Source organism: Juglans microcarpa x Juglans regia, chromosome 5S (assembly GCF_004785595.1).
Source record: "Juglans microcarpa x Juglans regia isolate MS1-56 chromosome 5S, Jm3101_v1.0, whole genome shotgun sequence".
NCBI lineage: Eukaryota > Viridiplantae > Streptophyta > Magnoliopsida > Fagales > Juglandaceae > Juglans > Juglans microcarpa x Juglans regia.
Genome location: NC_054603.1, coordinates 30,428,998 through 30,442,116, shown reverse-complemented (window position 1 = coordinate 30,442,116; position 13,119 = coordinate 30,428,998). Strand labels below are relative to the sequence as shown.

General features: G+C 35.1%; 1 pseudogene; it reads right to left on the bottom strand.

The window, feature by feature from the left end:
• The window catches only part of LOC121267301, a 57,079-nt pseudogene extending 52,037 nt beyond the window's left edge, over positions 1 to 5,042 (bottom strand).
• Between the last annotated feature and the right edge of the window lie 8,077 nt (positions 5,043 to 13,119).

Sequence of the window (13,119 nt, the reverse complement as noted above, 5' to 3'; positions counted from 1 at the left end):
GCATATATAGTTTTTAATTTTATATAAACGATAAGTCCTAATTTCATCCTCAACTGGAGTAAGTGATGAAGTTCCATCAATGTAAGTGCTTTACCTGAAAAAACGACTTGAGGTATTATCAAAGCAAGTAAGGCTAAGGAATGGTATGGTTTACCAGCCCCTAGCAGATAACCTGCAATCATATAAATTCATCATGGAATGAAGGCAGATTTTGACGTGGTATCAGCGAGAAAAGAAAATATGGGTTTCAATGAATATTAATATTGGAAATAGGAAAAAAATGATTTACCAGCTACAGAGATCTGAGTTATGTCAATAGCGGCAACGCAAATCCATTTAGCAGTTTCTGCTCCAAAAGCAACTGGAAGTGACTGCCCGAACGACATTATTAAGTTTATGAAAGCTACTTCTATGATGGTCAATTATAAATTGTTGCCAACATAGCAATAATTCGTATTACCAAAGGGTAAGAGACAATGGAGAACTGGAGGTACCTGAAGTCCTAATGCTCTGTCTCCTTCAATACTTTTGAAATCATTGACAATGGCAATACCCAACTGAAATGTGATGTAGCCATAATCAAATATTGATGATTGGGTCACATATTTAACATATATGATGTAATACCCTCTGATTATGTATAAAAAGGTGGTGACTGAGATCTCACATTGTTTGTGAGAGAGAAGTTCAAGCCATTTATAACGAATTTAATATGCTCTAATTGTAGCATTATTGACAAGGCCTTTTACACATAGCCATATACTTTTCCCAAAAAATAAAAAAAAATATTATACCCCAGCTATGCTATATAGTAGAGTCAGAACAATTATGTCTGGTGTAAGTGTCCCGAATAAAGCTTGACCAGCCCACCTGTCAACACGAGATCAAGTTGAAATCAATAATGTGTGGTGGAAGTCCATTATGCACCTAGAAAATTTTACTTAATGATGGTTTTTATTTAGCCTATTGTATGAAGCTTGCCTTCTATTAACATATTTGAAACAATTCATTCAGAAAAATTGAACCTACAATCTGAATGGCTTTCCTTCACAACAGGCTTCCAATCCCACAAACAAGCAATAACGATAAATATCCAACATAAGGATCCTCAAGGGGAAAAAAAAAATCTAAGAATGCTCTGCAGTAAGCGACGGAACCAAGAAAATATCTATAATTTCTTAGTAAAAAATTAGGTATTGGCTATCGTACTGATTCAATAAGTCACTTTTGATCGCTAAAGGATTCCTTGCTTAGAACCATCAGATATGTATTGCCCTCTTCATGAGCATAATGTTAGAAAAACACTAAGAACTAGACTTACAATTTTCTCTTGATAGGTCTGAAGTATAGCAAAGGAATTAGTCAACTGAAAAATGCTATACATTAACAATCCTAGGACAAATGTGAATCTGTCTACATTAATTTTAGGAAGGACAGTAAAGCATAGGATATCTCACCATGGCAAACCGATGTAACTTGCTCCAAGGGCAAAATTTCCAATCCATCCATTTTGTTTCAACTGCAAACAGATTTGGAACTTAGTCATGGTTTAAGCAAAGTTTTCACTGCAACATGAAGGAAAACCAAACGGTTTGACTTAGTGACAAGGATGACCAAAAAAGAAGTACCTTTAAAGGTGGAGCAGAGTATATGTATGATACTAAGGATCCACCAACAGCTAGGTAAAAAATTATGGGAAGTCATGCCCGGCCTATAAGAAGTAAGGATTAAGGAACTGATATTCATCTTCAATACTATCATAGGTAGTAACATGAAAAGCCCATTTGAAGTTACCTACCCACGCGTCTAATAGACCAGCCAGGCCAAGTCCTCCCAAAAGCAACAACCAAATTTGTGTGAAGACCTGAAATATTTGGAAAATAAAAGAAAAAATATAAATGAATTAAGTGGAAGTATTTGTTTGCATACCATACAATTGGTTCAATAACTTTGTACCAAAAGGATGGAAAAGAAGACAATAAATTAATGCCTCATTCTCAGATATTGCTCCTGAAGGAATTGGACGATAAGGTTCATTTATTGCATCGACTTCTCGGTCATACCAATCATTGAGTGTCTAAGAAATGAAACAATCAAAGAAGTTTACATTAGATGAGTTTGAAGTTCTTATGGTGTTGAAGTGGAGCATTTTTTATATCGCTAAGAATTATGCCTGCGTATAGCCAGTTAGACATGGCCAGACATCATCATGCAAACAATTGATTTGACAACATCCTCCAAATTCCAGTGAAAATTTCCTGCCATGAGAGTAAAATTGACTCAGAAGATTAAAACATACAATTAAACATATATACATATTAAGATCATAGTGTCTGTGAATTAAAAAAAAAAATATATATATATATATAGGTATATGGCTAAATTCTTGGATCACTGCACATGAATTCGAGCCCAAAACTTGGCAGGATTGATCACAAATAGGAATTAGAGAAGGTCATAACCACCTCAATCTACAGGTTTATGTGGAATTGGACAATGGAATGGCTGATTCTATGCTAACCAAAGAAGGTATCAATACAGGAAGACGATTGAGATATAGTGTTTAGTTGAGAAAAGCATAACGATTTACTGCTTGCAGAACATACTGACTGAAAATACACATCAGAGACTTCCAAACGGAATTGATAAACTAAAAAAATAATCAAATGAAGGAAAAGACTATTATTTGAAACAAAAGACAGCTACTGATTTCATAATATACAAGGAAGGTACCAGAAGCAGCAGCTCCGCAAACCACTCCCAATACCAGTGGAGGCCATGAAACAGGCTTTGTAAGCTGAAGTCGGATCTTCCATTTAGTCTGCAAAATACAATGTCTACCATAGATCAAAATGCTTATCTTATTCCGACTCAATAGATTTCAAAGCCTAAGGCTAAAATTTTGAATGAGGCTATTTCTTATATTTAAACATTAAATTAATAATTTTAATTATTGTATTTTACTTTATATTTGAAATTTATTCTACTATTAGAAGCTACAAGCTAGGATGAAGAAGAAAAAAAAAAATCAAAGAAAAAATTATTATCCTTTATTTATCATAACTCAAAAAAACAAAGCCAAAGGAAAACCGTACGTGGCACATTGCAAAAGTTGCAAATTAATACCAGAATACAGAAAATAAAGAAAAACAGTGTCTTTACCTTGGGTTTGGGTGTGAGAGAATTTATTGTATGGAGAGGCGGAATAAAAGAGCTGGTGAGATTTTGGTAATTTGCTAGAGAGATTGTTTAGAGAATAAGATTTAGTGTTTGTGGGAATTGTATAGAAGCCTTACGACTAGAGAGACAATAAATTGTATTCTTTGTATTCATGTTTAACTGTTGATTTTCTTAATGGAAATTCTAGTCTCTCAAGAGAGGCAATTACCATTTTTTAAATATAAAATCATTGTTTCTTTAACCCTTTTTTTTTTTTTTTTTCATGCGGTAGTGGAATATTAATATATAATATAAATAATAAAACTTGTCTCTTTTGATGAGTTTAAAATTTTGAAATAGTAACTTAACATGACATTTTATCAGAGGTTCCTATATTTACACTTAAATCTCATTTAATTAAAATATTTTATGTACTGGCCCACTTTAATATGGAAGTAGCTCACACGTTTAAACTAGAGTTATTTTTTGTGGACTTTTTTGCAAACCTATTTTTCTAAAAGAAAATACTAGTGTGTCCTTAGTTTGACCATTAGTGCATTTTATTTAGTTATTTATTTTAAGGGCCGTTTGAACAGTGAGTAGAGACAAAAATTAAATAAAATATTATTTTTATTTTAAGATTTGAAAAAAATTAAATTGTTTATTATATTTTATTTAAAAATTTGAAAAATTTGTAATAATTAAATGAGTTAAGATAGTTTTATTATCCAAACAAAATCTAAATGTTTAAAAAAGTTAACATTAGTAAATTTCTGTACTTTTTTTTAAATGTTAAAAAATATTTTAAAAAAGAAAAGTCAGAATGAACTAGCGAGTAGCGACACCCAGCGATAAGAACTAGCCGGCATAGTAGTGCGACCGTTTTCTAAAATATTATACTACTAAGTAATGTTAACATTTAGAGGGCCACTTCCACCGGGGCCTTAGGCGACTGCCTAATTGGCCCACTAGTGGAAGAGCCGGCCCGTTGTCTATAACGTTATACAAGTTGTTGCTCGGCTTTCCGAAGCAGTTTACTTACACTGGACAAAATCTCAAACAATTCAGAGAATGAAAGTTGTAAATTTGTAGTTGAAAATTGAATTGGGGGAAGGAAATTAAATTCAAAACAAAGAGCTCACACTTTCTTGCGCCGCTCCTTTAATGCCTAGAAGCTGGTTGAAACTGGAACCTTCAGCAGCAGGAGCCTTTTTTGGTGTGTGAGATTTAACTGCTTACAAGAACACATAATAGCAATCATTAGAACCCTAAACCAATTCATTAACAATCGCTCATATATATGATGTAGCTACTTCTTATCTATTAAATTAAACTTCAAAATTTTCACCGACAACAGCAAATCTTCTAAAAACAAGACCTTCGTCGGAATCGGTCTCCGCTGCTCTGATCGCAAGTCTCTGCCCTGTAAAGTTCACAGATCAATCTCTCAGTGTAAAAAAAAGAAAAAAACAGACAGTTTAAGCTCAATGGCTGAATCTAAGACCGTCGTTTGGTAGCCGAGACAATGTTTACTAGGTGAAATTTATATGTAAACAATCTTAAAAGGTTACAAATTTTCCTACCCTATATTTGATTTCGTTTTCTTCGGTAATCAAACGGAGCATTAATGAGCGAGGGAACTCACTGGTGAATGACACAGAAGCCCGTAAAAAAAGGGGCCGGGTTCGAAGTCGGTTGCAGTTGATATTTGATAAAGAAACGGAAGAAACTGTGTTCATTGCGGCCGCCATAAATAAGTGAGAAAGCTTCTGAATAGCTAACAGGAAGACGAGGGAGACAACGAGGAAAGGGCGGAGAGGTAGAGGGAGAGAGAGAGAGCTATTTCCTATTGGACTCTGTAGACGACGGCTTCCTTCGCAAAATTATACTGCAAAGATTCTCTCGTTTTAATATTGAGTAATTCTTCTCGTGATTTTAATTTTTATTATTTTTTTATTATTTTATGATGTGATGTTACAAATTATTTAATATATTTTATTTATAAATTTACTATTTAAGATCATATCAAAAAATGATGAAAAAATAATAAAAAAAATGATAAATAAATGGAGCTTTCGTTAATGATTTTTTTTCTTGCGATCGAGTTTTTTAACCCTGCATGATGCAGAAATATTTCTACTTTTTTTGTCCTTTTTTCATCAAAGTCAAAAAAGCAATAGAAATAGGATATTAAGAAGTAAAATCATTTTTGCAGTCTTAAAAGGTCCGATAAAAACTAATTTATTAAAAAAAATTATTGAAAAAATATAATTTATTGCATTTGACTTATATCTAATATTACTTATAAAAATATATAATTAAAATACTATTTCCATCTAGCATAAGAAAAAAAAAATCATCTAATAACGATATCTTTAAAGAAAACAAACAAACAATAGCTCTATGATCAGCACCTTCCTCCTCCGATATATTGACAGTCGATTCAAAATTAAACTTTACTAGGAAAATCATGTAGACGGTCAAAAATCTTAGAGCGGCACAGTTTAAAGTTTTATTTCAATCATGTTTGAGTTAATTTAAGTCTCGTTTTGTTAATAAAATAAAGTTAAAAATTGAATAAAATATTATTAGAATATTATTTTATTTTAAAATTTTAAAAAGTTAAATTATTTATTATATTTTATGTAAAAATTTAAAAAAATTATAAATATTATAAAAATATATAAAAATTTAAAAAATTATAATAATTATATATATGAGATAAGATGAGATAAGTGTGAGTAACAAGTTTGTATTTGTAAGCCTACATATAAAGACAAGTTAGTGGTCAAATTTAAGAATTATTTATTTATTATTATTATTCAGATTTGATTAAGAAAATATGAGTCTTTTCCCTTGTTCTCAGTGGATGTTTATGATTTATTGAAGAGTTCATGCTTCGTTTTCTTGAAGCAATTTGTGTTTTGTTTATTTAATTCGCTGCATTCATGGCGTCATATTTGGTTTACATATATATATATATATGTATGCCACAACAGAATTGTATGATTTCATTCCACTAATTATCACAGGCTAGCTTCAAGTTACATGTCTATGGTCTTTAATAAAAGACTAGTATTGTATGTACTTATAATTTTATTCATACTTTTATTTATAAAACTCATTTTGTTAATTTTTTTTTTAAATTTAAATTTTGAATTTCAAATTTCATGATTTTCAACGTATCAATAACTGACATGCGAAGAAATAAATTTTTTATAAGTTTTTCTTAAGTTGGCTTGTATCAAAATGCCTTGTATTTATATAGTTGGTTACACGTGGCCAAGTCGTGGTCGTGGTTGTAGTTTGTAGGGACCGATGGTCATGGTTGTGGATCTCCCGACCAAGACTAGTTCAAGTGACCTACGACCATGTAAAAGCGAGAAGAAAACTAGAAAAAGTTGAGGAGGATGAAGAGTAGGAGGAGGAGAACAAGATAAGGAGATGAAGGAGACGAATAGATGAAGAGAAGGCGAGGAGGTGTGTAGGGAGAGAAGGGGGAGATGGAAAAAAACAAGGGATAACTATAGCTAAGGTCGGCCCATGCGGGGATGGGCAAATGGGCCAAGCGGGCCGGATGCGGGGACCTACCTAGCAGCCCCACATACAATATCATATATTATAATTTGGAACAACATTACTTCAAGTTTTTTATTCAAATTTGAGCATTAAATGGGAGATATATAGATATATAAAATAAATCTTATAGCATTCATTACTCTTTCAATGCTGTCCAAAATATTTAGACGAACTATAATAAATATTGTAAGATCCATTTTATAAGCTTATCTCTCTCGTATTAAAGGTAACCTTGATCCACAAACCCAACCAACCATACCACAATCCGCTTTGGTATTGGTATTGGATGTTGGATAGGACTAGCTTGGCTTGGTAGGATATATGACATGGATGATACTACCCGAATAGCTAGATATCCTGTAGGCTGAAAGGTAAATTTGTTTTCTCAGTTTTTTATATTTTTATAATTGATAGAATTGCTCGTCACTCGATAGGAGAAAGCAGGTTTATGTCTTCCAATTGAAGAGTGATAGATAATTGTTAGGGATTAAATTGACTGGATCCGGCTCTTTATAAACCTATTACTAATAATAAAAGAAGAGATAAATCTAAGAAATAAGTTGGTAGGGAATAGATAAGTTAAGGAAAAGATAAACTAAAAGAAGTTGACTCAAACTCCTAAAAGGAAAAGGCTTCACAAGGAAAGTTAGACTCTATCACTCCAAGGAAGAAAACAGATCTCTATAAAAGGAGCAGGTATTTACAAATGAAGGATTGACTCTCGACAGGCTCGAGATGACTTCTCTATGCCTAAACTAAATTCATTCATTGTATTAAAGGATATGTGAGGCCATGAGAGATTGTAAAATTATCAATCATAGTGGATTTTGCTCCCAAACAATCCGTGAATGTAGGCTTTTATGTCGAACCACGTAAATCTCTGTGTTTCTCTTTATTTATTTCTATTTACTTATTTATTATTTATTTTATGGATGAACGCGAAGCCCGAATCATCATCATGGGCAGGAGATGATTCTTTCTTCCCTTTCGGTCTGTTGTGCAAATTAAGGTATTAACAGTTGACGTCGTCTGTGGGATTGATTTCTTATTCTTTGCACGGGAAAGGGAAGCAGGACAATTTCTCAACCCACGAGATAGTATCAAGTAAGACAGATAAGACTCATCTCGAATTCTTTTCTTGTTATTTTTATTTAATTAATACTATTGTTGCAAATACAAGGAAAAAAAAACATGTGCATATATGTTGGGCTTGCCGTGCATGTGGGACCTACACTATGCAAGGGAGACGGGTACCATGCACGTAAAGCACGTTACGTGCACACCCATGCAGGCGCACATGGGCACGCAGATGATGGGCGCACATTGTTGTGCACCCAATGACCATCGTGACGAGCGGAGCAGGAATGCCACCTCCTCATCGTGGCCGTTGAACATCCAGGCCAAGCCAGCAGGAGTTTTCCCTCCGACTCCTCATTAGAGTCACTCACCAGAAAGCCAACGGTTCCTCCATCCGTCACGCACGACGTGGAGTCCGCTTGCAGTCAAATGAAGCCACCATTAACCACCGCCTGGATCATTGGTGGGTTCTACCGCTGCCGTGGCTCTCCCAAACCCAGAAGTCAACGAGGCTCGACTTTGCCATGCTCAATGCCAAAGGCCTAGACCAAGCCAGACATTCGTGAGCTCGTGGAGCCACCCATGGCCACACCGCAAACCACCGGTGCTCTTTGTCATCACCACGATGACTCTCGCCCACAAACCAAGTTTGCCATAAAGCACCTCCTAACCATCACTGCAGCACACCACCAAAGGTAGCCGTGGAGACACCCTCGCACCACTAGCCCCTAGAAGCCCACTAGCAAGGTGCTCATAAACCGACAACGATCATTTCTTCCATTGCTAGGCATGCATAGAGGTTGAGAAACTGATCGCCATAGGAGTTCCTTGCCGCAGGTCAAGAAACTGCTCGCCAAGGGAGCCCTTCGCTATAGCTCGGCACGAAAACCCTTTTCGCCACCTTCACCGATGCTCGCTAGGGAAGCTCCTTGCATAGCCACCACGAAGCTTCCTTGCATCCTCGCCCGAGCTTGCCGCAGAAGATGACAAGGTGGCAACTCGTCAACCATACACACCTCTATGGCGTTGCAAGTTCAATGCACGCAGTGTTGATCCACCGGTATTTCTTGCAACACCGCATCCAACGTTACTGTAGTGCATATCACCACCCCCATGGCAAGGATCACCTTGCTAGATTCACACAAGTGCAGATAATATCTTCCAGCTTTAGCTGCATACATGACAGGCAGCACCTCTTGGCTGGCAATGACAGCAATTTCATTACTGCCAAACTAGACCAACGCCTTAGGCAAGCAACAAGACGAACGCCTTTCAGCAAGCAAAAACTCAGCAATCCACCTTGCAAGACCAACACCTTGGGGAGCAACCATACCAACTCCTTTAGGCGAGCAACAAGACCAATGCCTCTCGACGAGCAAAAATTTAGCAGTCTCAATCGTACAAAATTATTGCTACAAAAGCACTTGAGGAACAATTCCTCCAAGCAAAAATATTCAACAACGAATAATCCCAATCAGGAAAAATGGAAAGTAGCAGCAAAATTGCTTTGGAATATACTTTCTTAGAAATCACCCGTGCGACGCAGAACACTGCTTACAAAGTCCCTCTCGGGCATCTTAATTCGTCTTCATTAGAATAGATCGTTTGGTATCACGGGCATCCCGGGCCTTCATTAATGCCAAATCATGTTTGCTCGTGGGCATCGCCCGTGTGTCACCAGCTTTCACCACACTTTAGCATAATGACTTAGGTTTACAAATCTCAAACTTGTAATTTGTATTATGTTAACCTATCTAGTTTTAGGTGAAAACCTCTTAGGACGATCGAACTCAGCCTCTTGCCACAACAATGGAGTCAAGCATCCCTCAAACACTAAAGTTGAGTCCCTAGACTCGTGGTGAACAATGGCCCCACCAAAGTCGAGTCTCCAGACTCGCAGTTAGCGGTGTAAATTTAAACCCAAAAATCGGGTCCAGAACTAGTTCCTATATTGGTTCCGTAGTTTCTGGGACCGGACCGGTTGGAAAAAATATATATATAAAAATTAATTTTATATATTATATAAAATATTTATATATATAAGTTTTATATATAATATATAATTATATATAAAATAATTTCATATTATAATTTATAAATTATAACATAAAATGTTAATCTTAAATATGAACATTTGTAATTTGTTTTAATCATATGTTATTAATATAATTATATATAAAATAATGTTATTATAATTTATAAAAGTTTAATCTTAAAGATGAAAATTTAATTGATCATATGCTTTAAACATAATATATATATATATATATTAAATTCTTAATAATATTTTATCATAAGAAGTAACACTTTATTATATGTTTTTTACATTTAAAAAAAATCAAAAAATCGGACCGGACCAGACTGGAAACCAGTAAAACCAGAGGTACCGGTTTAAGATGGTAACCGCGGCGTAATTGGTTTTGAAAAATGCAAAACCAGTACATACCGGTTTGGTCCTAGATTTTGTCCAAAACCAAACAGGACCGGACACGTTACCCCCTACTCGAGGTGAACAACAACCCTCAAACACCAAAGTTTAGTCCCTAGACTCACAGTGAACAACGACCTTTAAACCACCGAAGTTGAATCCAAAGACTCGTAGTGAACAACGACCCTCAAATACTAAAGTCGAGTCCCTAGATTTGCGGTGAACAATGACCATGCCAAAGTCGAGTTCCTAGACTCGCAGTGAACAACGACCCCACCAAAGTTGAGTCCAAAGCAAGGTTTTGAATTTCATTTCGTATCGGCCGGTACGGCTGAAATATGCCATCCTGGCCGGGTAGAGGGTAAAGAGAAAGATATAATTTTGTACCGGTCAGAATTTTGGCCATTTCGGCCCGTACCAGCCAATATTTCAGATTTTGGCTAATATACAGATTTCGGCCTTTACTTTTTTTTTTCATTTCTTCAAAATATAAGCTCATTTTTATACCTCCAATTTAGACCAGACTATTTATAATTTATATACATATATTTATATATAATTTATTCATATATAGATTATTATTTTGGAATATAATTTTTATATGTATTTTTATATATAATTTATTCATATATAGACTATTTTGAACGGTATCCAAAATGGTACAGGTAGCGAAATATCTCGTTTTAATGCTTCGACTAAACGGTCATTGAAACAGTATTCAAAACATTGGTTCAAAGACTCGTAATGGAATGGACGTGGAGGTCAAAAGACCACATGACCCCATTTTTTAAACACCAAATTCAAGTCAAGAGGCTCACAGTGGAATGGGTATAGAGGTCAAAAGGCCCCGCGACTTTCAAACACCAAAGTCAAGCTCAGAGACTCGTGGTGATGAAACGAGTGTGCAAGTCAAAAGACTCTGCGGCCCTCGCACAACACCTTTTCTAGAAAATGCCGAGTGATGACGCTCGCAACACAACCAATGCCAGCGGGTTACCTTTGGGAACGAGTCACCAAGCTCAACAACCGCCTAGTGCAGGTTTCCTTCAGGACCGAGTCGACGAGCTCGGCAACAGCCTAATATGGATTTAGGGAGTCGATGAGCTTCGTGACCACTTAAGTGTGGGTTACTACAAACAAACTCCAACATCAACCCCAAAATGGGAACATCAAACGATGATTTACACTAGGAGCAGAAAATCCACTACTACCAACAATAGCAAAAAATATCATGAAAATACACAAAAAAAAAAAAAAAAAACATATTATGGAAATATACACTCTTCACCGATAATAAACAATCTCTCGGGAAAATATCCACACAAATAAATAAACTCAAAATCGAGTGCGGTCGAGTACATCTCCCACAAAAGCAGAGCTCCATGCTCACACCTAACGCAGGCGAGTACATCTCTCGCCAAAGTAGAGTTCCGTGCTCTCACCTAATGCAGTCGAGTACATCTCTCGCATATCTCTCCAAACTAAGCTCTTTACTGCTTAGCATAAAACAAACAAACAGAAAACTATGGACCAAACAAGAAACCAAGGACCAATTTTCAAAACTTGTTTTGTAGATTATTAACTTGAAGATTTTTAAGGCTTTCCTGTTCAGCAAATCACTCTTAAGAATTGCGGGCACTGCAGGGGTCAAATCAGCAACCTATAATTTAGTTTCGAGATAAGGTCAAAAATCAAGCTAAGTGAGAAAACCAAGAAGATATAAGACAAGTTGTGTAAAAAGAAAGAGACCCAGATTTCTAAAAGGAAAACGGCTTCACAAGGCAAGTTAGACTCAATCGCTCCAAGGAAATAGACCTCTATATAAGAAAGGGATACCCCACAAATTTGGCAAACTTTCCAGAGGCTTTCCACAGAAGCTCCATATGTACAAACTCTACCATATATAGCAACTCCAAAAGATATTTCTTAAATTCTTCCATTGTATTGTGATATATGTGAGCCATAAGAGATTGTAAAATCAACAATCAGAGTGGATTTCTCTTCCAAACAACCACGTAAATCTGTGTCTCTCTTTATTTATTTTTATTCTCTTATTTATTATTTATTATATAGATGAACGCGAAGAATATTGTATCGAAACTCGAATCACCAACGTTGGCTGAGAATCATTCTTTCCTCCCCTCTAGTCTGTTGTGCAATTTAAGGCATTAACAGTGAATAGTGCCCGCACTTTATTTTTTTCTAATTTCAACTGCTATTTTCTAAATTTCTTTAAACATATTTTTAAAATAAATTCATTAATATTCATTTTCTTAACTATTAAGTAAAAAATAATAAAAATAAAAATCACAATTAATAAATTTTATCGATTAATTTTGTCGATCTAAGTAACATTTTTCAATGAAGAAAAGTCGAGACATGAGATAATTTGAATATGTTAAAAAACGAATGTGAATAAAAATAATAATTATCATAATTATAATTATAAAAACAACAACAACCGTGCATGCATGGGTAATGGTTCTAGCCTCTAGGTATTCCCTTCACTTGGATATTCCATTCCCGCGGGAGTACTAGGCCATGTTTGAATATATATAACGCCAACCAGTCCAAGAGTCAAAAGATGATTTCATTTTTAAACTTACGATATCTACGGTACTGTTAAAACTCATCAAAAAGTTTTCAAACAATATCCAAATTAAATCATCTTTAAAATAAATTTAAAAAATAAATAAAATACTAGAGATTAAAAATAATAATTATAAGCCACAAGATTTTAAATCATCTTGGATGTTGGAAAATCCAGGTCAGCTAATCATTCTGAATTAGGTACGTGCGTGCATGGATACGTAGTTTATACGCAGACGGAAACGGTTGCAAATAAAGTCAAAGACCGACGGCTTAAAAAGAATAGT